Source organism: Hoplias malabaricus, chromosome 15, assembly GCF_029633855.1.
Source record: "Hoplias malabaricus isolate fHopMal1 chromosome 15, fHopMal1.hap1, whole genome shotgun sequence".
NCBI classification, from domain to species: domain Eukaryota; kingdom Metazoa; phylum Chordata; class Actinopteri; order Characiformes; family Erythrinidae; genus Hoplias; species Hoplias malabaricus.
Genome location: NC_089814.1, coordinates 24998566 through 25021268, shown reverse-complemented (window position 1 = coordinate 25021268; position 22703 = coordinate 24998566). Strand labels below are relative to the sequence as shown.

General features: G+C 51.6%; 38 non-coding genes across 38 annotated transcripts; 31 read left to right on the top strand and 7 right to left on the bottom strand.

Annotated features, from left to right (window-relative positions):
* Nucleotides 1-261: 261 nt before the first annotated feature.
* trnad-guc (transfer RNA aspartic acid (anticodon GUC)) lies at nt 262-333 on the top strand. Its single transcript has one exon. It is a non-coding gene; the product is annotated as a tRNA-Asp (tRNA).
* A 614-nt stretch (nt 334-947) lies between these two features.
* trnav-cac (transfer RNA valine (anticodon CAC)) lies at nt 948-1020 on the top strand. The gene has a single exon. It is a non-coding gene; the product is annotated as a tRNA-Val (tRNA).
* An 895-nt stretch (nt 1021-1915) lies between these two features.
* On the top strand, nt 1916-1988 carry trnav-cac (transfer RNA valine (anticodon CAC)). The gene has a single exon. It is a non-coding gene; the product is annotated as a tRNA-Val (tRNA).
* Nucleotides 1989-2197: 209 nt separating this feature from the next.
* Nucleotides 2198-2269, top strand: trnad-guc (transfer RNA aspartic acid (anticodon GUC)). Its single transcript has one exon. It is a non-coding gene; the product is annotated as a tRNA-Asp (tRNA).
* Nucleotides 2270-2883: 614 nt separating this feature from the next.
* trnav-cac (transfer RNA valine (anticodon CAC)) lies at nt 2884-2956 on the top strand. The gene has a single exon. It is a non-coding gene; the product is annotated as a tRNA-Val (tRNA).
* A 209-nt stretch (nt 2957-3165) lies between these two features.
* On the top strand, nt 3166-3237 carry trnad-guc (transfer RNA aspartic acid (anticodon GUC)). The gene has a single exon. It is a non-coding gene; the product is annotated as a tRNA-Asp (tRNA).
* A 614-nt stretch (nt 3238-3851) lies between these two features.
* trnav-cac (transfer RNA valine (anticodon CAC)) lies at nt 3852-3924 on the top strand. The gene has a single exon. It is a non-coding gene; the product is annotated as a tRNA-Val (tRNA).
* Nucleotides 3925-4133: 209 nt separating this feature from the next.
* Nucleotides 4134-4205, top strand: trnad-guc (transfer RNA aspartic acid (anticodon GUC)). The gene has a single exon. It is a non-coding gene; the product is annotated as a tRNA-Asp (tRNA).
* A 614-nt stretch (nt 4206-4819) lies between these two features.
* trnav-cac (transfer RNA valine (anticodon CAC)) lies at nt 4820-4892 on the top strand. The gene has a single exon. It is a non-coding gene; the product is annotated as a tRNA-Val (tRNA).
* Nucleotides 4893-5101: 209 nt separating this feature from the next.
* Nucleotides 5102-5173, top strand: trnad-guc (transfer RNA aspartic acid (anticodon GUC)). Its single transcript has one exon. It is a non-coding gene; the product is annotated as a tRNA-Asp (tRNA).
* Nucleotides 5174-5787: 614 nt separating this feature from the next.
* On the top strand, nt 5788-5860 carry trnav-cac (transfer RNA valine (anticodon CAC)). The gene has a single exon. It is a non-coding gene; the product is annotated as a tRNA-Val (tRNA).
* A 209-nt stretch (nt 5861-6069) lies between these two features.
* On the top strand, nt 6070-6141 carry trnad-guc (transfer RNA aspartic acid (anticodon GUC)). Its single transcript has one exon. It is a non-coding gene; the product is annotated as a tRNA-Asp (tRNA).
* A 614-nt stretch (nt 6142-6755) lies between these two features.
* Nucleotides 6756-6828, top strand: trnav-cac (transfer RNA valine (anticodon CAC)). The gene has a single exon. It is a non-coding gene; the product is annotated as a tRNA-Val (tRNA).
* Nucleotides 6829-7037: 209 nt separating this feature from the next.
* On the top strand, nt 7038-7109 carry trnad-guc (transfer RNA aspartic acid (anticodon GUC)). The gene has a single exon. It is a non-coding gene; the product is annotated as a tRNA-Asp (tRNA).
* Nucleotides 7110-8005: 896 nt separating this feature from the next.
* trnad-guc (transfer RNA aspartic acid (anticodon GUC)) lies at nt 8006-8077 on the top strand. Its single transcript has one exon. It is a non-coding gene; the product is annotated as a tRNA-Asp (tRNA).
* Nucleotides 8078-8691: 614 nt separating this feature from the next.
* On the top strand, nt 8692-8764 carry trnav-cac (transfer RNA valine (anticodon CAC)). The gene has a single exon. It is a non-coding gene; the product is annotated as a tRNA-Val (tRNA).
* Nucleotides 8765-8973: 209 nt separating this feature from the next.
* Nucleotides 8974-9045, top strand: trnad-guc (transfer RNA aspartic acid (anticodon GUC)). The gene has a single exon. It is a non-coding gene; the product is annotated as a tRNA-Asp (tRNA).
* Nucleotides 9046-9134: 89 nt separating this feature from the next.
* On the bottom strand, nt 9135-9206 carry trnag-ucc (transfer RNA glycine (anticodon UCC)). Its single transcript has one exon. It is a non-coding gene; the product is annotated as a tRNA-Gly (tRNA).
* A 453-nt stretch (nt 9207-9659) lies between these two features.
* On the top strand, nt 9660-9732 carry trnav-cac (transfer RNA valine (anticodon CAC)). Its single transcript has one exon. It is a non-coding gene; the product is annotated as a tRNA-Val (tRNA).
* A 370-nt stretch (nt 9733-10102) lies between these two features.
* Nucleotides 10103-10174, bottom strand: trnag-ucc (transfer RNA glycine (anticodon UCC)). The gene has a single exon. It is a non-coding gene; the product is annotated as a tRNA-Gly (tRNA).
* A 735-nt stretch (nt 10175-10909) lies between these two features.
* trnad-guc (transfer RNA aspartic acid (anticodon GUC)) lies at nt 10910-10981 on the top strand. The gene has a single exon. It is a non-coding gene; the product is annotated as a tRNA-Asp (tRNA).
* Nucleotides 10982-11595: 614 nt separating this feature from the next.
* On the top strand, nt 11596-11668 carry trnav-cac (transfer RNA valine (anticodon CAC)). Its single transcript has one exon. It is a non-coding gene; the product is annotated as a tRNA-Val (tRNA).
* A 209-nt stretch (nt 11669-11877) lies between these two features.
* Nucleotides 11878-11949, top strand: trnad-guc (transfer RNA aspartic acid (anticodon GUC)). Its single transcript has one exon. It is a non-coding gene; the product is annotated as a tRNA-Asp (tRNA).
* An 89-nt stretch (nt 11950-12038) lies between these two features.
* On the bottom strand, nt 12039-12110 carry trnag-ucc (transfer RNA glycine (anticodon UCC)). Its single transcript has one exon. It is a non-coding gene; the product is annotated as a tRNA-Gly (tRNA).
* A 453-nt stretch (nt 12111-12563) lies between these two features.
* On the top strand, nt 12564-12636 carry trnav-cac (transfer RNA valine (anticodon CAC)). Its single transcript has one exon. It is a non-coding gene; the product is annotated as a tRNA-Val (tRNA).
* Nucleotides 12637-12845: 209 nt separating this feature from the next.
* Nucleotides 12846-12917, top strand: trnad-guc (transfer RNA aspartic acid (anticodon GUC)). Its single transcript has one exon. It is a non-coding gene; the product is annotated as a tRNA-Asp (tRNA).
* Nucleotides 12918-13006: 89 nt separating this feature from the next.
* On the bottom strand, nt 13007-13078 carry trnag-ucc (transfer RNA glycine (anticodon UCC)). The gene has a single exon. It is a non-coding gene; the product is annotated as a tRNA-Gly (tRNA).
* A 1700-nt stretch (nt 13079-14778) lies between these two features.
* trnad-guc (transfer RNA aspartic acid (anticodon GUC)) lies at nt 14779-14850 on the top strand. Its single transcript has one exon. It is a non-coding gene; the product is annotated as a tRNA-Asp (tRNA).
* Nucleotides 14851-15464: 614 nt separating this feature from the next.
* On the top strand, nt 15465-15537 carry trnav-cac (transfer RNA valine (anticodon CAC)). The gene has a single exon. It is a non-coding gene; the product is annotated as a tRNA-Val (tRNA).
* Nucleotides 15538-15746: 209 nt separating this feature from the next.
* On the top strand, nt 15747-15818 carry trnad-guc (transfer RNA aspartic acid (anticodon GUC)). The gene has a single exon. It is a non-coding gene; the product is annotated as a tRNA-Asp (tRNA).
* Nucleotides 15819-15907: 89 nt separating this feature from the next.
* Nucleotides 15908-15979, bottom strand: trnag-ucc (transfer RNA glycine (anticodon UCC)). The gene has a single exon. It is a non-coding gene; the product is annotated as a tRNA-Gly (tRNA).
* Nucleotides 15980-16714: 735 nt separating this feature from the next.
* Nucleotides 16715-16786, top strand: trnad-guc (transfer RNA aspartic acid (anticodon GUC)). The gene has a single exon. It is a non-coding gene; the product is annotated as a tRNA-Asp (tRNA).
* A 1864-nt stretch (nt 16787-18650) lies between these two features.
* trnad-guc (transfer RNA aspartic acid (anticodon GUC)) lies at nt 18651-18722 on the top strand. The gene has a single exon. It is a non-coding gene; the product is annotated as a tRNA-Asp (tRNA).
* Nucleotides 18723-20747: 2025 nt separating this feature from the next.
* Nucleotides 20748-20819, bottom strand: trnag-ucc (transfer RNA glycine (anticodon UCC)). The gene has a single exon. It is a non-coding gene; the product is annotated as a tRNA-Gly (tRNA).
* A 453-nt stretch (nt 20820-21272) lies between these two features.
* On the top strand, nt 21273-21345 carry trnav-cac (transfer RNA valine (anticodon CAC)). Its single transcript has one exon. It is a non-coding gene; the product is annotated as a tRNA-Val (tRNA).
* A 209-nt stretch (nt 21346-21554) lies between these two features.
* On the top strand, nt 21555-21626 carry trnad-guc (transfer RNA aspartic acid (anticodon GUC)). The gene has a single exon. It is a non-coding gene; the product is annotated as a tRNA-Asp (tRNA).
* An 89-nt stretch (nt 21627-21715) lies between these two features.
* trnag-ucc (transfer RNA glycine (anticodon UCC)) lies at nt 21716-21787 on the bottom strand. The gene has a single exon. It is a non-coding gene; the product is annotated as a tRNA-Gly (tRNA).
* Nucleotides 21788-22519: 732 nt separating this feature from the next.
* trnad-guc (transfer RNA aspartic acid (anticodon GUC)) lies at nt 22520-22591 on the top strand. Its single transcript has one exon. It is a non-coding gene; the product is annotated as a tRNA-Asp (tRNA).
* The last annotated feature ends 112 nt before the right edge of the window (nt 22592-22703 follow it).

Here is a 22703-nt window from a genome sequence, read left to right as displayed (position 1 = left end):
TCACGTTCGCCTCACACGCGAAAGGTCCCCGGATCGATGCCGGGCAGATACACAAGGCGCGTCTCTTCTCTTTGCTAGCCGTTTAATCCTCGTCTTGACCTCTGTGGCTTTTATTTTCAAGGTCTTAGGATTTGGCCAATTTTAGCTGATATCAAAAGAAAAAAAACAGGACTAAGTGCAGCCTAAAGGAATTCGTTCAAAGTGTCGTCCATGCTTTCGTAGTGGTGGTTCTCCCACAGCCCCACTGGCCCTGCGCAGTCGTCCTCGTTAGTATAGTGGACAGTATCTCCGCCTGTCACGCGGAAGACCGGGGTTCGATTCCCCGACGGGGAGAAAGGTGATTTTCTTGCGCTATGTAGATTTGCAAAACAATTCGCTTCGCAAACCGTGGCAGCTGTTGGAGAAACGTGTTTTAAAGTGAATGCGTTGGCCGGCAATCGAACCCGGGTCAACTGCTTGGAAGGCAGCTATGCTCACCACTATACCACCAACGCCACAGCGGGCTGAAGCTGGACCTAGGCCGTTTGCACGAACGTCATTGCTTGAAGTCCTATTATGATCCGCGTTAAGCCGTGGCTGCCCCTCCAGGCTGTTTGGGTTCTCCGTAATGTCGAAGTGCCATGTCACTGTCCACCATGACCCGAACGGCAGACTGTCTGTTTGGCCAGCGGCTGGTTTCTGTAGTGTAGTGGTTATCACGTTTGCCTAACACGCGAAAGGTCCCCGGATCGATGCCGGGCGGAAACGCAAGGCTTACTAAAGCCAGGATTAGCGTCTCTTCTCTTTGCTACCTGTTTAATCCTCGTCTTGACTTGTGTGGCTTTTATTTTCCAAATAAAAGCAATGCGGCTGCCCCTCCAGTCTGTTTGGGTTCTCCGGAATGTCGAAGTGCCATGTGACTGTCCACCATGAGCCGAACGGGAGACTGTCTGTTTGCTCAGCGGCTGGTTTCTGTAGTGTAGTGGTTATCACGTTCGCCTCACACGCGAAAGGTCCCCGGATCGATGCCGGGCAGAAACACAAGGCGCGTCTCTTCTCTTTGCTAGCCGTTTAATCCTCGTCTTGACCTCTGTGGCTTTTATTTTCAAGGTCTTAGGATTTGGCCAATTTTAGCTGATATCAAAAGAAAAAAAACAGGACTAAGTGCAGCCTAAAGGAATTCGTTCAAAGTGTCGTCCATGCTTTCGTAGTGGTGGTTCTCCCACAGCCCCACTTGCCCTGCGCAGTCGTCCTCGTTAGTATAGTGGACAGTATCTCCGCCTGTCACGCGGAAGACAGGGGTTCGATTCCCCGACGGGGAGAAAGGTGATTTTCTTGCGCTATGTAGATTTGCAAAACAATTCGCTTCGTAAACCGTGGCAGCTGTTGGAGAAACGTGTTTTAAAGTGAATGCGTTGGCCGGCAATCGAACCCGGGTCAACTGCTTGGAAGGCAGCTATGCTCACCACTATACCACCAACGCCACAGCGGGCGGAAGCTGGACCTAGGCCGTTTGCACGAACGTCATTGCTTGAAGTCCTATTATGATCCGCGTTAAGCCGTGGCTGCCCCTCCAGGGTGTTTGGGTTCTCCGTAATGTCGAAGTGCCATGTCACTGTCCACCATGACCCGAACGGCAGACTGTCTGTTTGGCCAGCGGCTGGTTTCTGTAGTGTAGTGGTTATCACGTTTGCCTAACACGCGAAAGGTCCCCGGATCGATGCCGGGCGGAAACGCAAGGCTTACTAAAGCCAGGATTAGCGTCTCTTCTCTTTGCTACCTGTTTAATCCTCGTCTTGACTTGTGTGGCTTTTATTTTCCAAATAAAAGCAATGCGGCTGCCCCTCCAGTCTGTTTGGGTTCTCCGGAATGTCGAAGTGCCATGTGACTGTCCACCATGAGCCGAACGGGAGACTGTCTGTTTGCTCAGCGGCTGGTTTCTGTAGTGTAGTGGTTATCACGTTCGCCTCACACGCGAAAGGTCCCCGGATCGATGCCGGGCAGAAACACAAGGCGCGTCTCTTCTCTTTGCTAGCCGTTTAATCCTCGTCTTGACCTCTGTGGCTTTTATTTTCAAGGTCTTAGGATTTGGCCAATTTTAGCTGATATCAAAAGAAAAAAAACAGGACTAAGTGCAGCCTAAAGGAATTCGTTCAAAGTGTCGTCCATGCTTTCGTAGTGGTGGTTCTCCCACAGCCCCACTGGCCCTGCGCAGTCGTCCTCGTTAGTATAGTGGACAGTATCTCCGCCTGTCACGCGGAAGACCGGGGTTCGATTCCCCGACGGGGAGAAAGGTGATTTTCTTGCGCTATGTAGATTTGCAAAACAATTCGCTTCGCAAACCGTGGCAGCTGTTGGAGAAACGTGTTTTAAAGTGAATGCGTTGGCCGGCAATCGAACCCGGGTCAACTGCTTGGAAGGCAGCTATGCTCACCACTATACCACCAACGCCACAGCGGGCTGAAGCTGGACCTAGGCCGTTTGCACGAACGTCATTGCTTGAAGTCCTATTATGATCCGCGTTAAGCCGTGGCTGCCCCTCCAGGCTGTTTGGGTTCTCCGTAATGTCGAAGTGCCATGTCACTGTCCACCATGACCCGAACGGCAGACTGTCTGTTTGGCCAGCGGCTGGTTTCTGTAGTGTAGTGGTTATCACGTTTGCCTAACACGCGAAAGGTCCCCGGATCGATGCCGGGCGGAAACGCAAGGCTTACTAAAGCCAGGATTAGCGTCTCTTCTCTTTGCTACCTGTTTAATCCTCGTCTTGACTTGTGTGGCTTTTATTTTCCAAATAAAAGCAATGCGGCTGCCCCTCCAGTCTGTTTGGGTTCTCCGGAATGTCGAAGTGCCATGTGACTGTCCACCATGAGCCGAACGGGAGACTGTCTGTTTGCTCAGCGGCTGGTTTCTGTAGTGTAGTGGTTATCACGTTCGCCTCACACGCGAAAGGTCCCCGGATCGATGCCGGGCAGAAACACAAGGCGCGTCTCTTCTCTTTGCTAGCCGTTTAATCCTCGTCTTGACCTCTGTGGCTTTTATTTTCAAGGTCTTAGGATTTGGCCAATTTTAGCTGATATCAAAAGAAAAAAAACAGGACTAAGTGCAGCCTAAAGGAATTCGTTCAAAGTGTCGTCCATGCTTTCGTAGTGGTGGTTCTCCCACAGCCCCACTGGCCCTGCGCAGTCGTCCTCGTTAGTATAGTGGACAGTATCTCCGCCTGTCACGCGGAAGACCGGGGTTCGATTCCCCGACGGGGAGAAAGGTGATTTTCTTGCGCTATGTAGATTTGCAAAACAATTCGCTTCGCAAACCGTGGCAGCTGTTGGAGAAACGTGTTTTAAAGTGAATGCGTTGGCCGGCAATCGAACCCGGGTCAACTGCTTGGAAGGCAGCTATGCTCACCACTATACCACCAACGCCACAGCGGGCTGAAGCTGGACCTAGGCCGTTTGCACGAACGTCATTGCTTGAAGTCCTATTATGATCCGCGTTAAGCCGTGGCTGCCCCTCCAGGCTGTTTGGGTTCTCCGTAATGTCGAAGTGCCATGTCACTGTCCACCATGACCCGAACGGCAGACTGTCTGTTTGGCCAGCGGCTGGTTTCTGTAGTGTAGTGGTTATCACGTTTGCCTAACACGCGAAAGGTCCCCGGATCGATGCCGGGCGGAAACGCAAGGCTTACTAAAGCCAGGATTAGCGTCTCTTCTCTTTGCTACCTGTTTAATCCTCGTCTTGACTTGTGTGGCTTTTATTTTCCAAATAAAAGCAATGCGGCTGCCCCTCCAGTCTGTTTGGGTTCTCCGGAATGTCGAAGTGCCATGTGACTGTCCACCATGAGCCGAACGGGAGACTGTCTGTTTGCTCAGCGGCTGGTTTCTGTAGTGTAGTGGTTATCACGTTCGCCTCACACGCGAAAGGTCCCCGGATCGATGCCGGGCAGAAACACAAGGCGCGTCTCTTCTCTTTGCTAGCCGTTTAATCCTCGTCTTGACCTCTGTGGCTTTTATTTTCAAGGTCTTAGGATTTGGCCAATTTTAGCTGATATCAAAAGAAAAAAAACAGGACTAAGTGCAGCCTAAAGGAATTCGTTCAAAGTGTCGTCCATGCTTTCGTAGTGGTGGTTCTCCCACAGCCCCACTGGCCCTGCGCAGTCGTCCTCGTTAGTATAGTGGACAGTATCTCCGCCTGTCACGCGGAAGACCGGGGTTCGATTCCCCGACGGGGAGAAAGGTGATTTTCTTGCGCTATGTAGATTTGCAAAACAATTCGCTTCGCAAACCGTGGCAGCTGTTGGAGAAACGTGTTTTAAAGTGAATGCGTTGGCCGGCAATCGAACCCGGGTCAACTGCTTGGAAGGCAGCTATGCTCACCACTATACCACCAACGCCACAGCGGGCTGAAGCTGGACCTAGGCCGTTTGCACGAACGTCATTGCTTGAAGTCCTATTATGATCCGCGTTAAGCCGTGGCTGCCCCTCCAGGCTGTTTGGGTTCTCCGTAATGTCGAAGTGCCATGTCACTGTCCACCATGACCCGAACGGCAGACTGTCTGTTTGGCCAGCGGCTGGTTTCTGTAGTGTAGTGGTTATCACGTTTGCCTAACACGCGAAAGGTCCCCGGATCGATGCCGGGCGGAAACGCAAGGCTTACTAAAGCCAGGATTAGCGTCTCTTCTCTTTGCTACCTGTTTAATCCTCGTCTTGACTTGTGTGGCTTTTATTTTCCAAATAAAAGCAATGCGGCTGCCCCTCCAGTCTGTTTGGGTTCTCCGGAATGTCGAAGTGCCATGTGACTGTCCACCATGAGCCGAACGGGAGACTGTCTGTTTGCTCAGCGGCTGGTTTCTGTAGTGTAGTGGTTATCACGTTCGCCTCACACGCGAAAGGTCCCCGGATCGATGCCGGGCAGAAACACAAGGCGCGTCTCTTCTCTTTGCTAGCCGTTTAATCCTCGTCTTGACCTCTGTGGCTTTTATTTTCAAGGTCTTAGGATTTGGCCAATTTTAGCTGATATCAAAAGAAAAAAAACAGGACTAAGTGCAGCCTAAAGGAATTCGTTCAAAGTGTCGTCCATGCTTTCGTAGTGGTGGTTCTCCCACAGCCCCACTGGCCCTGCGCAGTCGTCCTCGTTAGTATAGTGGACAGTATCTCCGCCTGTCACGCGGAAGACCGGGGTTCGATTCCCCGACGGGGAGAAAGGTGATTTTCTTGCGCTATGTAGATTTGCAAAACAATTCGCTTCGCAAACCGTGGCAGCTGTTGGAGAAACGTGTTTTAAAGTGAATGCGTTGGCCGGCAATCGAACCCGGGTCAACTGCTTGGAAGGCAGCTATGCTCACCACTATACCACCAACGCCACAGCGGGCTGAAGCTGGACCTAGGCCGTTTGCACGAACGTCATTGCTTGAAGTCCTATTATGATCCGCGTTAAGCCGTGGCTGCCCCTCCAGGCTGTTTGGGTTCTCCGTAATGTCGAAGTGCCATGTCACTGTCCACCATGACCCGAACGGCAGACTGTCTGTTTGGCCAGCGGCTGGTTTCTGTAGTGTAGTGGTTATCACGTTTGCCTAACACGCGAAAGGTCCCCGGATCGATGCCGGGCGGAAACGCAAGGCTTACTAAAGCCAGGATTAGCGTCTCTTCTCTTTGCTACCTGTTTAATCCTCGTCTTGACTTGTGTGGCTTTTATTTTCCAAATAAAAGCAATGCGGCTGCCCCTCCAGTCTGTTTGGGTTCTCCGGAATGTCGAAGTGCCATGTGACTGTCCACCATGAGCCGAACGGGAGACTGTCTGTTTGCTCAGCGGCTGGTTTCTGTAGTGTAGTGGTTATCACGTTCGCCTCACACGCGAAAGGTCCCCGGATCGATGCCGGGCAGAAACACAAGGCGCGTCTCTTCTCTTTGCTAGCCGTTTAATCCTCGTCTTGACCTCTGTGGCTTTTATTTTCAAGGTCTTAGGATTTGGCCAATTTTAGCTGATATCAAAAGAAAAAAAACAGGACTAAGTGCAGCCTAAAGGAATTCGTTCAAAGTGTCGTCCATGCTTTCGTAGTGGTGGTTCTCCCACAGCCCCACTGGCCCTGCGCAGTCGTCCTCGTTAGTATAGTGGACAGTATCTCCGCCTGTCACGCGGAAGACCGGGGTTCGATTCCCCGACGGGGAGAAAGGTGATTTTCTTGCGCTATGTAGATTTGCAAAACAATTCGCTTCGCAAACCGTGGCAGCTGTTGGAGAAACGTGTTTTAAAGTGAATGCGTTGGCCGGCAATCGAACCCGGGTCAACTGCTTGGAAGGCAGCTATGCTCACCACTATACCACCAACGCCACAGCGGGCGGAAGCTGGACCTAGGCCGTTTGCACGAACGTCATTGCTTGAAGTCCTATTATGATCCGCGTTAAGCCGTGGCTGCCCCTCCAGGCTGTTTGGGTTCTCCGTAATGTCGAAGTGCCATGTCACTGTCCACCATGACCCGAACGGCAGACTGTCTGTTTGGCCAGCGGCTGGTTTCTGTAGTGTAGTGGTTATCACGTTTGCCTAACACGCGAAAGGTCCCCGGATCGATGCCGGGCGGAAACGCAAGGCTTACTAAAGCCAGGATTAGCGTCTCTTCTCTTTGCTACCTGTTTAATCCTCGTCTTGACTTGTGTGGCTTTTATTTTCCAAATAAAAGCAATGCGGCTGCCCCTCCAGTCTGTTTGGGTTCTCCGGAATGTCGAAGTGCCATGTGACTGTCCACCATGAGCCGAACGGGAGACTGTCTGTTTGCTCAGCGGCTGGTTTCTGTAGTGTAGTGGTTATCACGTTCGCCTCACACGCGAAAGGTCCCCGGATCGATGCCGGGCAGAAACACAAGGCGCGTCTCTTCTCTTTGCTAGCCGTTTAATCCTCGTCTTGACCTCTGTGGCTTTTATTTTCAAGGTCTTAGGATTTGGCCAATTTTAGCTGATATCAAAAGAAAAAAAACAGGACTAAGTGCAGCCTAAAGGAATTCGTTCAAAGTGTCGTCCATGCTTTCGTAGTGGTGGTTCTCCCACAGCCCCACTGGCCCTGCGCAGTCGTCCTCGTTAGTATAGTGGACAGTATCTCCGCCTGTCACGCGGAAGACCGGGGTTCGATTCCCCGACGGGGAGAAAGGTGATTTTCTTGCGCTATGTAGATTTGCAAAACAATTCGCTTCGCAAACCGTGGCAGCTGTTGGAGAAACGTGTTTTAAAGTGAATGCGTTGGCCGGGAATCGAACCCGGGTCAACTGCTTGGAAGGAAGCTATGCTCACCACTATACCACCAACGCCACAGCGGGCGGAAGCTGGACCTAGGCCGTTTGCACGAACGTCATTGCTTGAAGTCCTATTATGATCCGAGTTAAGCCGTGGCTGCCCCTCCAGGCTGTTTGGGTTCTCCGTAATGTCGAAGTGCCATGTCACTGTCCACCATGACCCGAACGGCAGACTGTCTGTTTGGCCAGCGGCTGGTTTCTGTAGTGTAGTTGTTATCACGTTTGCCTAACACGCGAAAGGTCCCCGGATCGATGCCGGGCGGAAACGCAAGGCTTACTAAAGCCAGGATTAGCGTCTCTTCTCTTTGCTACCTGTTTAATCCTCGTCTTGACTTGTGTGGCTTTTATTTTCCAAATAAAAGCAATGCGGCTGCCCCTCCAGTCTGTTTGGGTTCTCCGGAATGTCGAAGTGCCATGTGACTGTCCACCATGAGCCGAATGGGAGACTGTCTGTTTGCTCAGCGGCTGGTTTCTGTAGTGTAGTGGTTATCACGCTCGCCTCACACGCGAAAGGTCCCCGGATCGATGCCGGGCAGAAACACAAGGCGCGTCTCTTCTCTTTGCTAGCCGTTTAATCCTCGTCTTGACCTCTGTGGCTTTTATTTTCAAGGTCTTAGGATTTGGCCAATTTTAGCTGATATCAAAAGAAAAAAAACAGGACTAAGTGCAGCCTAAAGGAATTCGTTCAAAGTGTCGTCCATGCTTTCGTACTGGTGGTTCTCCCACAGCCCCACTGGCCCTGCGCAGTCGTCCTCGTTAGTATAGTGGACAGTATCTCCGCCTGTCACGCGGAAGACCGGGGTTCGATTCCCCGACGGGGAGAAAGGTGATTTTCTTGCGCTATGTAGATTTGCAAAACAATTCGCTTCGCAAACCGTGGCAGCTGTTGGAGAAACGTGTTTTAAAGTGAATGCGTTGGCCGGCAATCGAACCCGGGTCAACTGCTTGGAAGGCAGCTATGCTCACCACTATACCACCAACGCCACAGCGGGCGGAAGCTGGACCTAGGCCGTTTGCACGAACGTCATTGCTTGAAGTCCTATTATGATCCGCGTTAAGCCGTGGCTGCCCCTCCAGGCTGTTTGGGTTCTCCGTAATGTCGAAGTGCCATGTCACTGTCCACCATGACCCGAACGGCAGACTGTCTGTTTGGCCAGCGGCTGGTTTCTGTAGTGTAGTGGTTATCACGTTTGCCTAACACGCGAAAGGTCCCCGGATCGATGCCGGGCGGAAACGCAAGGCTTACTAAAGCCAGGATTAGCGTCTCTTCTCTTTGCTACCTGTTTAATCCTCGTCTTGACTTGTGTGGCTTTTATTTTCCAAATAAAAGCAATGCGGCTGCCCCTCCAGTCTGTTTGGGTTCTCCGGAATGTCGAAGTGCCATGTGACTGTCCACCATGAGCCGAACGGGAGACTGTCTGTTTGCTCAGCGGCTGGTTTCTGTAGTGTAGTGGTTATCACGTTCGCCTCACACGCGAAAGGTCCCCGGATCGATGCCGGGCAGAAACACAAGGCGCGTCTCTTCTCTTTGCTAGCCGTTTAATCCTCGTCTTGACCTCTGTGGCTTTTATTTTCAAGGTCTTAGGATTTGGCCAATTTTAGCTGATATCAAAAGAAAAAAAACAGGACTAAGTGCAGCCTAAAGGAATTCGTTCAAAGTGTCGTCCATGCTTTCGTAGTGGTGGTTCTCCCACAGCCCCACTGGCCCTGCGCAGTCGTCCTCGTTAGTATAGTGGACAGTATCTCCGCCTGTCACGCGGAAGACCGGGGTTCGATTCCCCGACGGGGAGAAAGGTGATTTTCTTGCGCTATGTAGATTTGCAAAACAATTCGCTTCGCAAACCGTGGCAGCTGTTGGAGAAACGTGTTTTAAAGTGAATGCGTTGGCCGGGAATCGAACCCGGGTCAACTGCTTGGAAGGCAGCTATGCTCACCACTATACCACCAACGCCACAGCGGGCGGAAGCTGGACCTAGGCCGTTTGCACGAACGTCATTGCTTGAAGTCCTATTATGATCCGAGTTAAGCCGTGGCTGCCCCTCCAGGCTGTTTGGGTTCTCCGTAATGTCGAAGTGCCATGTCACTGTCCACCATGACCCGAACGGCAGACTGTCTGTTTGGCCAGCGGCTGGTTTCTGTAGTGTAGTTGTTATCACGTTTGCCTAACACGCGAAAGGTCCCCGGATCGATGCCGGGCGGAAACGCAAGGCTTACTAAAGCCAGGATTAGCGTCTCTTCTCTTTGCTACCTGTTTAATCCTCGTCTTGACTTGTGTGGCTTTTATTTTCCAAATAAAAGCAATGCGGCTGCCCCTCCAGTCTGTTTGGGTTCTCCGGAATGTCGAAGTGCCATGTGACTGTCCACCATGAGCCGAACGGGAGACTGTCTGTTTGCTCAGCGGCTGGTTTCTGTAGTGTAGTGGTTATCACGTTCGCCTCACACGCGAAAGGTCCCCGGATCGATGCCGGGCAGAAACACAAGGCGCGTCTCTTCTCTTTGCTAGCCGTTTAATCCTCGTCTTGACCTCTGTGGCTTTTATTTTCAAGGTCTTAGGATTTGGCCAATTTTAGCTGATATCAAAAGAAAAAAAACAGGACTAAGTGCAGCCTAAAGGAATTCGTTCAAAGTGTCGTCCATGCTTTCGTAGTGGTGGTTCTCCCACAGCCCCACTGGCCCTGCGCAGTCGTCCTCGTTAGTATAGTGGACAGTATCTCCGCCTGTCACGCGGAAGACTGGGGTTCGATTCCCCGACGGGGAGAAAGGTGATTTTCTTGCGCTATGTAGATTTGCAAAACAATTCGCTTCGCAAACCGTGGCAGCTGTTGGAGAAACGTGTTTTAAAGTGAATGCGTTGGCCGGGAATCGAACCCGGGTCAACTGCTTGGAAGGCAGCTATGCTCACCACTATACCACCAACGCCACAGTGGGCGGAAGCTGGACCTAGGCCGTTTGCACGAACGTCATTGCTTGAAGTCCTATTATGATCCGAGTTAAGCCGTGGCTGCCCCTCCAGGCTGTTTGGGTTCTCCGTAATGTCGAAGTGCCATGTCACTGTCCACCATGACCCGAACGGCAGACTGTCTGTTTGGCCAGCGGCTGGTTTCTGTAGTGTAGTTGTTATCACGTTTGCCTAACACGCGAAAGGTCCCCGGATCGATGCCGGGCGGAAACGCAAGGCTTACTAAAGCCAGGATTAGCGTCTCTTCTCTTTGCTACCTGTTTAATCCTCGTCTTGACTTGTGTGGCTTTTATTTTCCAAATAAAAGCAATGCGGCTGCCCCTCCAGTCTGTTTGGGTTCTCCGGAATGTCGAAGTGCCATGTGACTGTCCACCATGAGCCGAATGGGAGACTGTCTGTTTGCTCAGCGGCTGGTTTCTGTAGTGTAGTGGTTATCACGCTCGCCTCACACGCGAAAGGTCCCCGGATCGATGCCGGGCAGAAACACAAGGCGCGTCTCTTCTCTTTGCTAGCCGTTTAATCCTCGTCTTGACCTCTGTGGCTTTTATTTTCAAGGTCTTAGGATTTGGCCAATTTTAGCTGATATCAAAAGAAAAAAAACAGGACTAAGTGCAGCCTAAAGGAATTCGTTCAAAGTGTCGTCCATGCTTTCGTAGTGGTGGTTCTCCCACAGCCCCACTGGCCCTGCGCAGTCGTCCTCGTTAGTATAGTGGACAGTATCTCCGCCTGTCACGCGGAAGACCGGGGTTCGATTCCCCGACGGGGAGAAAGGTGATTTTCTTGCGCTATGTAGATTTGCAAAACAATTCGCTTCGCAAACCGTGGCAGCTGTTGGAGAAACGTGTTTTAAAGTGAATGCGTTGGCCGGCAATCGAACCCGGGTCAACTGCTTGGAAGGCAGCTATGCTCACCACTATACCACCAACGCCACAGCGGGCGGAAGCTGGACCTAGGCCGTTTGCACGAACGTCATTGCTTGAAGTCCTATTATGATCCGCGTTAAGCCGTGGCTGCCCCTCCAGGCTGTTTGGGTTCTCCGTAATGTCGAAGTGCCATGTCACTGTCCACCATGACCCGAACGGCAGACTGTCTGTTTGGCCAGCGGCTGGTTTCTGTAGTGTAGTGGTTATCACGTTTGCCTAACACGCGAAAGGTCCCCGGATCGATGCCGGGCGGAAACGCAAGGCTTACTAAAGCCAGGATTAGCGTCTCTTCTCTTTGCTACCTGTTTAATCCTCGTCTTGACTTGTGTGGCTTTTATTTTCCAAATAAAAGCAATGCGGCTGCCCCTCCAGTCTGTTTGGGTTCTCCGGAATGTCGAAGTGCCATGTGACTGTCCACCATGAGCCGAATGGGAGACTGTCTGTTTGCTCAGCGGCTGGTTTCTGTAGTGTAGTGGTTATCACGTTCGCCTCACACGCGAAAGGTCCCCGGATCGATGCCGGGCAGAAACACAAGGCGCGTCTCTTCTCTTTGCTAGCCGTTTAATCCTCGTCTTGACCTCTGTGGCTTTTATTTTCAAGGTCTTAGGATTTGGCCAATTTTAGCTGATATCAAAAGAAAAAAAACAGGACTAAGTGCAGCCTAAAGGAATTCGTTCAAAGTGTCGTCCATGCTTTCGTAGTGGTGGTTCTCCCACAGCCCCACTGGCCCTGCGCAGTCGTCCTCGTTAGTATAGTGGACAGTATCTCCGCCTGTCACGCGGAAGACCGGGGTTCGATTCCCCGACGGGGAGAAAGGTGATTTTCTTGCGCTATGTAGATTTGCAAAACAATTCGCTTCGCAAACCGTGGCAGCTGTTGGAGAAACGTGTTTTAAAGTGAATGCGTTGGCCGGGAATCGAACCCGGGTCAACTGCTTGGAAGGCAGCTATGCTCACCACTATACCACCAACGCCACAGCGGGCGGAAGCTGGACCTAGGCCGTTTGCACGAACGTCATTGCTTGAAGTCCTATTTTGATCCGAGTTAAGCCGTGGCTGCCCCTCCAGGCTGTTTGGGTTCTCCGTAATGTCGAAGTGCCATGTCACTGTCCACCATGACCCGAACGGCAGACTGTCTGTTTGGCCAGCGGCTGGTTTCTGTAGTGTAGTTGTTATCACGTTTGCCTAACACGCGAAAGGTCCCCGGATCGATGCCGGGCGGAAACGCAAGGCTTACTAAAGCCAGGATTAGCGTCTCTTCTCTTTGCTACCTGTTTAATCCTCGTCTTGACTTGTGTGGCTTTTATTTTCCAAATAAAAGCAATGCGGCTGCCCCTCCAGTCTGTTTGGGTTCTCCGGAATGTCGAAGTGCCATGTGACTGTCCACCATGAGCCGAATGGGAGACTGTCTGTTTGCTCAGCGGCTGGTTTCTGTAGTGTAGTGGTTATCACGTTCGCCTCACACGCGAAAGGTCCCCGGATCGATGCCGGGCAGAAACACAAGGCGCGTCTCTTCTCTTTGCTAGCCGTTTAATCCTCGTCTTGACCTCTGTGGCTTTTATTTTCAAGGTCTTAGGATTTGGCCAATTTTAGCTGATATCAAAAGAAAAAAAACAGGACTAAGTGCAGCCTAAAGGAATTCGTTCAAAGTGTCGTCCATGCTTTCATAGTGGTGGTTCTCCCACAGCCCCACTGGCCCTGCGCAGTCGTCCTCGTTAGTATAGTGGACAGTATCTCCGCCTGTCACGCGGAAGACCGGGGTTCGATTCCCCGACGGGGAGAAAGGTGATTTTCTTGCGCTATGTAGATTTGCAAAACAATTCGCTTCGCAAACCGTGGCAGCTGTTGGAGAAACGTGTTTTAAAGTGAATGCGTTGGCCGGGAATCGAACCCGGGTCAACTGCTTGGAAGGCAGCTATGCTCACCACTATACCACCAACGCCACAGCGGGCGGAAGCTGGACCTAGGCCGTTTGCACGAACGTCATTGCTTGAAGTCCTATTATGATCCGCGTTAAGCCGTGGCTGCCCCTCCAGGCTGTTTGGGTTCTCCGTAATGTCGAAGTGCCATGTCACTGTCCACCATGACCCGAACGGCAGACTGTCTGTTTGGCCAGCGGCTGGTTTCTGTAGTGTAGTTGTTATCACGTTTGCCTAACACGCGAAAGGTCCCCGGATCGATGCCGGGCGGAAACGCAAGGCTTACTAAAGCCAGGATTAGCGTCTCTTCTCTTTGCTACCTGTTTAATCCTCGTCTTGACTTGTGTGGCTTTTATTTTCCAAATAAAAGCAATGCGGCTGCCCCTCCAGTCTGTTTGGGTTCTCCGGAATGTCGAAGTGCCATGTGACTGTCCACCATGAGCCGAATGGGAGACTGTCTGTTTGCTCAGCGGCTGGTTTCTGTAGTGTAGTGGTTATCACGTTCGCCTCACACGCGAAAGTTCCCCGGATCGATGCCGGGCAGAAACACAAGGCGCGTCTCTTCTCTTTGCTAGCCGTTTAATCCTCGTCTTGACCTCTGTGGCTTTTATTTTCAAGGTCTTAGGATTTGGCCAATTTTAGCTGATATCAAAAGAAAAAAAACAGGACTAAGTGCAGCCTAAAGGAATTCGTTCAAAGTGTCGTCCATGCTTTCGTAGTGGTGGTTCTCCCACAGCCCCACTGGCCGTGCGCAGTCGTCCTCGTTAGTATAGTGGACAGTATCTCCGCCTGTCATGCGGAAGACCGGGGTTCGATTCCCCGACGGGGAGAAAGGTGATTTTCTTGCGCTATGTAGATTTGCAAAACAATTCGCTTCGCAAACCGTGGCAGCTGTTGGAGAAACGTGTTTTAAAGTGAATGCGTTGGCCGGGAATCGAACCCGGGTCAACTGCTTGGAAGAAAGCTATGCTCACCACTATACCACCAACGCCACAGCGGGCGGAAGCTGGACCTAGGCCGTTTGCACGAACGTCATTGCTTGAAGTCCTATTATGATCCGCGTTAAGCCGTGGCTGCCCCTCCAGGCTGTTTGGGTTCTCCGTAATGTCGAAGTGCCATGTCACTGTCCACCATGACCCGAACGGCAGACTGTCTGTTTGGCCAGCGGCTGGTTTCTGTAGTGTAGTGGTTATCACGTTTGCCTAACACGCGAAAGGTCCCCGGATCGATGCCGGGCGGAAACGCAAGGCTTACTAAAGCCAGGATTAGCGTCTCTTCTCTTTGCTACCTGTTTAATCCTCGTCTTGACTTGTGTGGCTTTTATTTTCCAAATAAAAGCAATGCGGCTGCCCCTCCAGTCTGTTTGGGTTCTCCGAATTGTCGAAGTGCCATGTGACTGTCCACCATGAGCCGAACGGGAGACTGTCTGTTTGCTCAGCGGCTGGTTTCTGTAGTGTAGTGGTTATCACGTTCGCCTCACACGCGAAAGTTCCCCGGATCGATGCCGGGCAGAAACACAAGGCGCTCTTCTCTTTGCTAGCAGTTTAATCCTCGTCTTGACCTCTGTGGCTTTTATTTTCAAGGTCTTAGGATTTGGCCAATTTTAGCTGATATCAAAAGAAAAAAAACAGGACTAAGTGCAGCCTAAAGGAATTCGTTCAAAGTGTCGTCCATGCTTTCGTAGTGGTGGTTCTCCCACAGCCCCACTGGCCCTGCGCAGTCGTCCTCGTTAGTATAGTGGACAGTATCTCCGCCTGTCACGCGGAAGACCGGGGTTCGATTCCCCGACGGGGAGAAAGGTGATTTTCTTGCGCTATGTAGATTTGCAAAACAATTCGCTTCGCAAACCGTGGCAGCTGTTGGAGAAACGTGTTTTAAAGTGAATGCGTTGGCCGGCAATCGAACCCGGGTCAACTGCTTGGAAGGCAGCTATGCTCACCACTATACCACCAACGCCACAGCGGGCGGAAGCTGGACCTAGGCCGTTTGCACGAACGTCATTGCTTGAAGTCCTATTATGATCCGCGTTAAGCCGTGGCTGCCCCTCCAGGCTGTTTGGGTTCTCCGTAATGTCGAAGTGCCATGTCACTGTCCACCATGACCCGAACGGCAGACTGTCTGTTTGGCCAGCGGCTGGTTTCTGTAGTGTAGTGGTTATCACGTTTGCCTAACACGCGAAAGGTCCCCGGATCGATGCCGGGCGGAAACGCAAGGCTTACTAAAGCCAGGATTAGCGTCTCTTCTCTTTGCTACCTGTTTAATCCTCGTCTTGACTTGTGTGGCTTTTATTTTCCAAATAAAAGCAATGCGGCTGCCCCTCCAGTCTGTTTGGGTTCTCCGGAATGTCGAAGTGCCATGTGACTGTCCACCATGAGCCGAATGGGAGACTGTCTGTTTGCTCAGCGGCTGGTTTCTGTAGTGTAGTGGTTATCACGTTCGCCTCACACGCGAAAGGTCCCCGGATCGATGCCGGGCAGAAACACAAGGCGCGTCTCTTCTCTTTGCTAGCCGTTTAATCCTCGTCTTGACCTCTGTGGCTTTTATTTTCAAGGTCTTAGGATTTGGCCAATTTTAGCTGATATCAAAAGAAAAAAAACAGGACTAAGTGCAGCCTAAAGGAATTCGTTCAAAGTGTCGTCCATGCTTTCGTAGTGGTGGTTCTCCCACAGCCCCACTGGCCCTGCGCAGTCGTCCTCGTTAGTATAGTGGACAGTATCTCCGCCTGTCACGCGGAAGACCGGGGTTCGATTCCCCGACGGGGAGAAAGGTGATTTTCTTGCGCTATGTAGATTTGCAAAACAATTCGCTTCGCAAACCGTGGCAGCTGTTGGAGAAACGTGTTTTAAAGTGAATGCGTTGGCCGGGAATCGAACCCGGGTCAACTGCTTGGAAGGCAGCTATGCTCACCACTATACCACCAACGCCACAGCGGGCGGAAGCTGGACCTAGGCCGTTTGCACGAACGTCATTGCTTGAAGTCCTATTTTGATCCGAGTTAAGCCGTGGCTGCCCCTCCAGGCTGTTTGGGTTCTCCGTAATGTCGAAGTGCCATGTCACTGTCCACCATGACCCGAACGGCAGACTGTCTGTTTGGCCAGCGGCTGGTTTCTGTAGTGTAGTTGTTATCACGTTTGCCTAACACGCGAAAGGTCCCCGGATCGATGCCGGGCGGAAACGCAAGGCTTACTAAAGCCAGGATTAGCGTCTCTTCTCTTTGCTACCTGTTTAATCCTCGTCTTGACTTGTGTGGCTTTTATTTTCCAAATAAAAGCAATGCGGCTGCCCCTCCAGTCTGTTTGGGTTCTCCGGAATGTCGAAGTGCCATGTGACTGTCCACCATGAGCCGAATGGGAGACTGTCTGTTTGCTCAGCGGCTGGTTTCTGTAGTGTAGTGGTTATCACGCTCGCCTCACACGCGAAAGGTCCCCGGATCGATGCCGGGCAGAAACACAAGGCGCGTCTCTTCTCTTTGCTAGCCGTTTAATCCTCGTCTTGACCTCTGTGGCTTTTATTTTCAAGGTCTTAGGATTTGGCCAATTTTAGCTGATATCAAAAGAAAAAAAACAGGACTAAGTGCAGCCTAAAGGAATTCGTTCAAAGTGTCGTCCATGCTTTCGTAGTGGTGGTTCTCCCACAGCCCCACTGGCCCTGCGCAGTCGTCCTCGTTAGTATAGTGGACAGTATCTCCGCCTGTCACGCGGAAGACCGGGGTTCGATTCCCCGACGGGGAGAAAGGTGATTTTCTTGCGCTATGTAGATTTGCAAAACAATTCGCTTCGCAAACCGTGGCAGCTGTTGGAGAAACGTGTTTTAAAGTGAATGCGTTGGCCGGCAATCGAACCCGGGTCAACTGCTTGGAAGGCAGCTATGCTCACCACTATACCACCAACGCCACAGCGGGCGGAAGCTGGACCTAGGCCGTTTGCACGAACGTCATTGCTTGAAGTCCTATTATGATCCGAGTTAAGCCGTGGCTGCCCCTCCAGGCTGTTTGGGTTCTCCGTAATGTCGAAGTGCCATGTCACTGTCCACCATGACCCGAACGGCAGACTGTCTGTTTGGCCAGCGGCTGGTTTCTGTAGTGTAGTTGTTATCACGTTTGCCTAACACGCGAAAGGTCCCCGGATCGATGCCGGGCGGAAACGCAAGGCTTACTAAAGCCAGGATTAGCGTCTCTTCTCTTTGCTACCTGTTTAATCCTCGTCTTGACTTGTGTGGCTTTTATTTTCCAAATAAAAGCAATGCGGCTGCCCCTCCAGTCTGTTTGGGTTCTCCGGAATGTCGAAGTGCCATGTGACTGTCCACCATGAGCCGAATGGGAGACTGTCTGTTTGCTCAGCGGCTGGTTTCTGTAGTGTAGTGGTTATCACGCTCGCCTCACACGCGAAAGGTCCCCGGATCGATGCCGGGCAGAAACACAAGGCGCGTCTCTTCTCTTTGCTAGCCGTTTAATCCTCGTCTTGACCTCTGTGGCTTTTATTTTCAAGGTCTTAGGATTTGGCCAATTTTAGCTGATATCAAAAGAAAAAAAACAGGACTAAGTGCAGCCTAAAGGAATTCGTTCAAAGTGTCGTCCATGCTTTCGTAGTGGTGGTTCTCCCACAGCCCCACTGGCCCTGCGCAGTCGTCCTCGTTAGTATAGTGGACAGTATCTCCACCTGTCACGCGGAAGACCGGGGTTCGATTCCCCGACGGGGAGAAAGGTGATTTTCTTGCGCTATGTAGATTTGCAAAACAATTCGCTTCGCAAACCGTGGCAGCTGTTGGAGAAACGTGTTTTAAAGTGAATGCGTTGGCCGGCAATCGAACCCGGGTCAACTGCTTGGAAGGCAGCTATGCTCACCACTATACCACCAACGCCACAGCGGGCGGAAGCTGGACCTAGGCCGTTTGCACGAACGTCATTGCTTGAAGTCCTATTATGATCCGCGTTAAGCCGTGGCTGCCCCTCCAGGCTGTTTGGGTTCTCCGTAATGTCGAAGTGCCATGTCACTGTCCACCATGACCCGAACGGCAGACTGTCTGTTTGGCCAGCGGCTGGTTTCTGTAGTGTAGTTGTTATCACGTTTGCCTAACACGCGAAAGGTCCCCGGATCGATGCCGGGCGGAAACGCAAGGCTTACTAAAGCCAGGATTAGCGTCTCTTCTCTTTGCTACCTGTTTAATCCTCGTCTTGACTTGTGTGGCTTTTATTTTCCAAATAAAAGCAATGCGGCTGCCCCTCCAGTCTGTTTGGGTTCTCCGGAATGTCGAAGTGCCATGTGACTGTCCACCATGAGCCGAATGGGAGACTGTCTGTTTGCTCAGCGGCTGGTTTCTGTAGTGTAGTGGTTATCACGCTCGCCTCACACGCGAAAGGTCCCCGGATCGATGCCGGGCAGAAACACAAGGCGCGTCTCTTCTCTTTGCTAGCCGTTTAATCCTCGTCTTGACCTCTGTGGCTTTTATTTTCAAGGTCTTAGGATTTGGCCAATTTTAGCTGATATCAAAAGAAAAAAAACAGGACTAAGTGCAGCCTAAAGGAATTCGTTCAAAGTGTCGTCCATGCTTTCGTAGTGGTGGTTCTCCCACAGCCCCACTGGCCCTGCGCAGTCGTCCTCGTTAGTATAGTGGACAGTATCTCCGCCTGTCACGCGGAAGACCGGGGTTCGATTCCCCGACGGGGAGAAAGGTGATTTTCTTGCGCTATGTAGATTTGCAAAACAATTCGCTTCGCAAACCGTGGCAGCTGTTGGAGAAACGTGTTTTAAAGTGAATGCGTTGGCCGGCAATCGAACCCGGGTCAACTGCTTGGAAGGCAGCTATGCTCACCACTATACCACCAACGCCACAGCGGGCGGAAGCTGGACCTAGGCCGTTTGCACGAACGTCATTGCTTGAAGTCCTATTATGATCCGAGTTAAGCCGTGGCTGCCCCTCCAGGCTGTTTGGGTTCTCCGTAATGTCGAAGTGCCATGTCACTGTCCACCATGACCCGAACGGCAGACTGTCTGTTTGGCCAGCGGCTGGTTTCTGTAGTGTAGTTGTTATCACGTTTGCCTAACACGCGAAAGGTCCCCGGATCGATGCCGGGCGGAAACGCAAGGCTTACTAAAGCCAGGATTAGCGTCTCTTCTCTTTGCTACCTGTTTAATCCTCGTCTTGACTTGTGTGGCTTTTATTTTCCAAATAAAAGCAATGCGGCTGCCCCTCCAGTCTGTTTGGGTTCTCCGGAATGTCGAAGTGCCATGTGACTGTCCACCATGAGCCGAATGGGAGACTGTCTGTTTGCTCAGCGGCTGGTTTCTGTAGTGTAGTGGTTATCACGCTCGCCTCACACGCGAAAGGTCCCCGGATCGATGCCGGGCAGAAACACAAGGCGCGTCTCTTCTCTTTGCTAGCCGTTTAATCCTCGTCTTGACCTCTGTGGCTTTTATTTTCAAGGTCTTAGGATTTGGCCAATTTTAGCTGATATCAAAAGAAAAAAAACAGGACTAAGTGCAGCCTAAAGGAATTCGTTCAAAGTGTCGTCCATGCTTTCGTAGTGGTGGTTCTCCCACAGCCCCACTGGCCCTGCGCAGTCGTCCTCGTTAGTATAGTGGACAGTATCTCCACCTGTCACGCGGAAGACCGGGGTTCGATTCCCCGACGGGGAGAAAGGTGATTTTCTTGCGCTATGTAGATTTGCAAAACAATTCGCTTCGCAAACCGTGGCAGCTGTTGGAGAAACGTGTTTTAAAGTGAATGCGTTGGCCGGCAATCGAACCCGGGTCAACTGCTTGGAAGGCAGCTATGCTCACCACTATACCACCAACGCCACAGCGGGCGGAAGCTGGACCTAGGCCGTTTGCACGAACGTCATTGCTTGAAGTCCTATTATGATCCGCGTTAAGCCGTGGCTGCCCCTCCAGGCTGTTTGGGTTCTCCGTAATGTCGAAGTGCCATGTCACTGTCCACCATGACCCGAACGGCAGACTGTCTGTTTGGCCAGCGGCTGGTTTCTGTAGTGTAGTTGTTATCACGTTTGCCTAACACGCGAAAGGTCCCCGGATCGATGCCGGGCGGAAACGCAAGGCTTACTAAAGCCAGGATTAGCGTCTCTTCTCTTTGCTACCTGTTTAATCCTCGTCTTGACTTGTGTGGCTTTTATTTTCCAAATAAAAGCAATGCGGCTGCCCCTCCAGTCTGTTTGGGTTCTCCGGAATGTCGAAGTGCCATGTGACTGTCCACCATGAGCCGAATGGGAGACTGTCTGTTTGCTCAGCGGCTGGTTTCTGTAGTGTAGTGGTTATCACGCTCGCCTCACACGCGAAAGGTCCCCGGATCGATGCCGGGCAGAAACACAAGGCGCGTCTCTTCTCTTTGCTAGCCGTTTAATCCTCGTCTTGACCTCTGTGGCTTTTATTTTCAAGGTCTTAGGATTTGGCCAATTTTAGCTGATATCAAAAGAAAAAAAACAGGACTAAGTGCAGCCTAAAGGAATTCGTTCAAAGTGTCGTCCATGCTTTCGTAGTGGTGGTTCTCCCACAGCCCCACTGGCCCTGCGCAGTCGTCCTCGTTAGTATAGTGGACTGTATCTCCACCTGTCACGCGGAAGACTGGGGTTCGATTCCCCGACGGGGAGAAAGGTGATTTTCTTGCGCTATGTAGATTTGCAAAACAATTCGCTTCGCAAACCGTGGCAGCTGTTGGAGAAACGTGTTTTAAAGTGAATGCGTTGGCCGGGAATCGAACCCGGGTCAACTGCTTGGAAGGCAGCTATGCTCACCACTATACCACCAACGCCACAGCTGGCGGAAGCTGGACCTAGGCCGTTTGCACGAACGTCATTGCTTGAAGTCCTATTATGATCCGCGTTAAGCCGTGGCTGCCCCTCCAGGCTGTTTGGGTTCTCCGTAATGTCGAAGTGCCATGTCACTGTCCACCATGACCCGAACGGCAGACTGTCTGTTTGGCCAGCGGCTGGTTTCTGTAGTGTAGTTGTTATCACGTTTGCCTAACACGCGAAAGGTCCCCGGATCGATGCCGGGCGGAAACGCAAGGCTTACTAAAGCCAGGATTAGCGTCTCTTCTCTTTGCTACCTGTTTAATCCTCGTCTTGACTTGTGTGGCTTTTATTTTCCAAATAAAAGCAATGCGGCTGCCCCTCCAGTCTGTTTGGGTTCTCCGGAATGTCGAAGTGCCATGTGACTGTCCACCATGAGCCGAATGGGAGACTGTCTGTTTGCTCAGCGGCTGGTTTCTGTAGTGTAGTGGTTATCACGTTCGCCTCACACGCGAAAGGTCCCCGGATCGATGCCGGGCAGAAACACAAGGCGCGTCTCTTCTCTTTGCTAGCCGTTTAATCCTCGTCTTGACCTCTGTGGCTTTTATTTTCAAGGTCTTAGGATTTGGCCAATTTTAGCTGATATCAAAAGAAAAAAAACAGGACTAAGTGCAGCCTAAAGGAATTCGTTCAAAGTGTCGTCCATGCTTTCGTAGTGGTGGTTCTCCCACAGCCCCACTGGCCCTGCGCAGTCGTCCTCGTTAGTATAGTGGACAGTATCTCCGCCTGTCACGCGGAAGACCGGGGTTCGATTCCCCGACGGGGAGAAAGGTGATTTTCTTGCGCTATGTAGATTTGCAAAACAATTCGCTTCGCAAACCGTGGCAGCTGTTGGAGAAACGTGTTTTAAAGTGAATGCGTTGGCCGGGAATCGAACCCGGGTCAACTGCTTGGAAGGCAGCTATGCTCACCACTATACCACCAACGCCACAGCGGGCGGAAGCTGGACCTAGGCCGTTTGCACGAACGTCATTGCTTGAAGTCCTATTATGATCCGCGTTAAGCCGTGGCTGCCCCTCCAGGCTGTTTGGGTTCTCCGTAATGTCGAAGTGCCATGTCACTGTCCACCATGACCCGAACGGCAGACTGTCTGTTTGGCCAGCGGCTGGTTTCTGTAGTGTAGTGGTTATCACGTTTGCCTAACACGCGAAAGGTCCCCGGATCGATGCCGGGCGGAAACGCAAGGCTTACTAAAGCCAGGATTAGCGTCTCTTCTCTTTGCTACCTGTTTAATCCTCGTCTTGACTTGTGTGGCTTTTATTTTCCAAATAAAAGCAATGCGGCTGCCCCTCCAGTCTGTTTGGGTTCTCCGAATTGTCGAAGTGCCATGTGACTGTCCACCATGAGCCGAACGGGAGACTGTCTGTTTGCTCAGCGGCTGGTTTCTGTAGTGTAGTGGTTATCACGTTCGCCTCACACGCGAAAGTTCCCCGGATCGATGCCGGGCAGAAACACAAGGCGCTCTTCTCTTTGCTAGCAGTTTAATCCTCGTCTTGACCTCTGTGGCTTTTATTTTCAAGGTCTTAGGATTTGGCCAATTTTAGCTGATATCAAAAGAAAAAAAACAGGACTAAGTGCAGCCTAAAGGAATTCGTTCAAAGTGTCGTCCATGCTTTCGTAGTGGTGGTTCTCCCACAGCCCCACTGGCCCTGCGCAGTCGTCCTCGTTAGTATAGTGGACAGTATCTCCGCCTGTCACGCGGAAGACCGGGGTTCGATTCCCCGACGGGGAGAAAGGTGATTTTTTTGCGCTATGTAGATTTGCAAAACAATTCGCTTCGCAAACCGTGGCAGCTGTTGGAGAAACGTGTTTTAAAGTGAATGCGTTGGCCGGCAATCGAACCC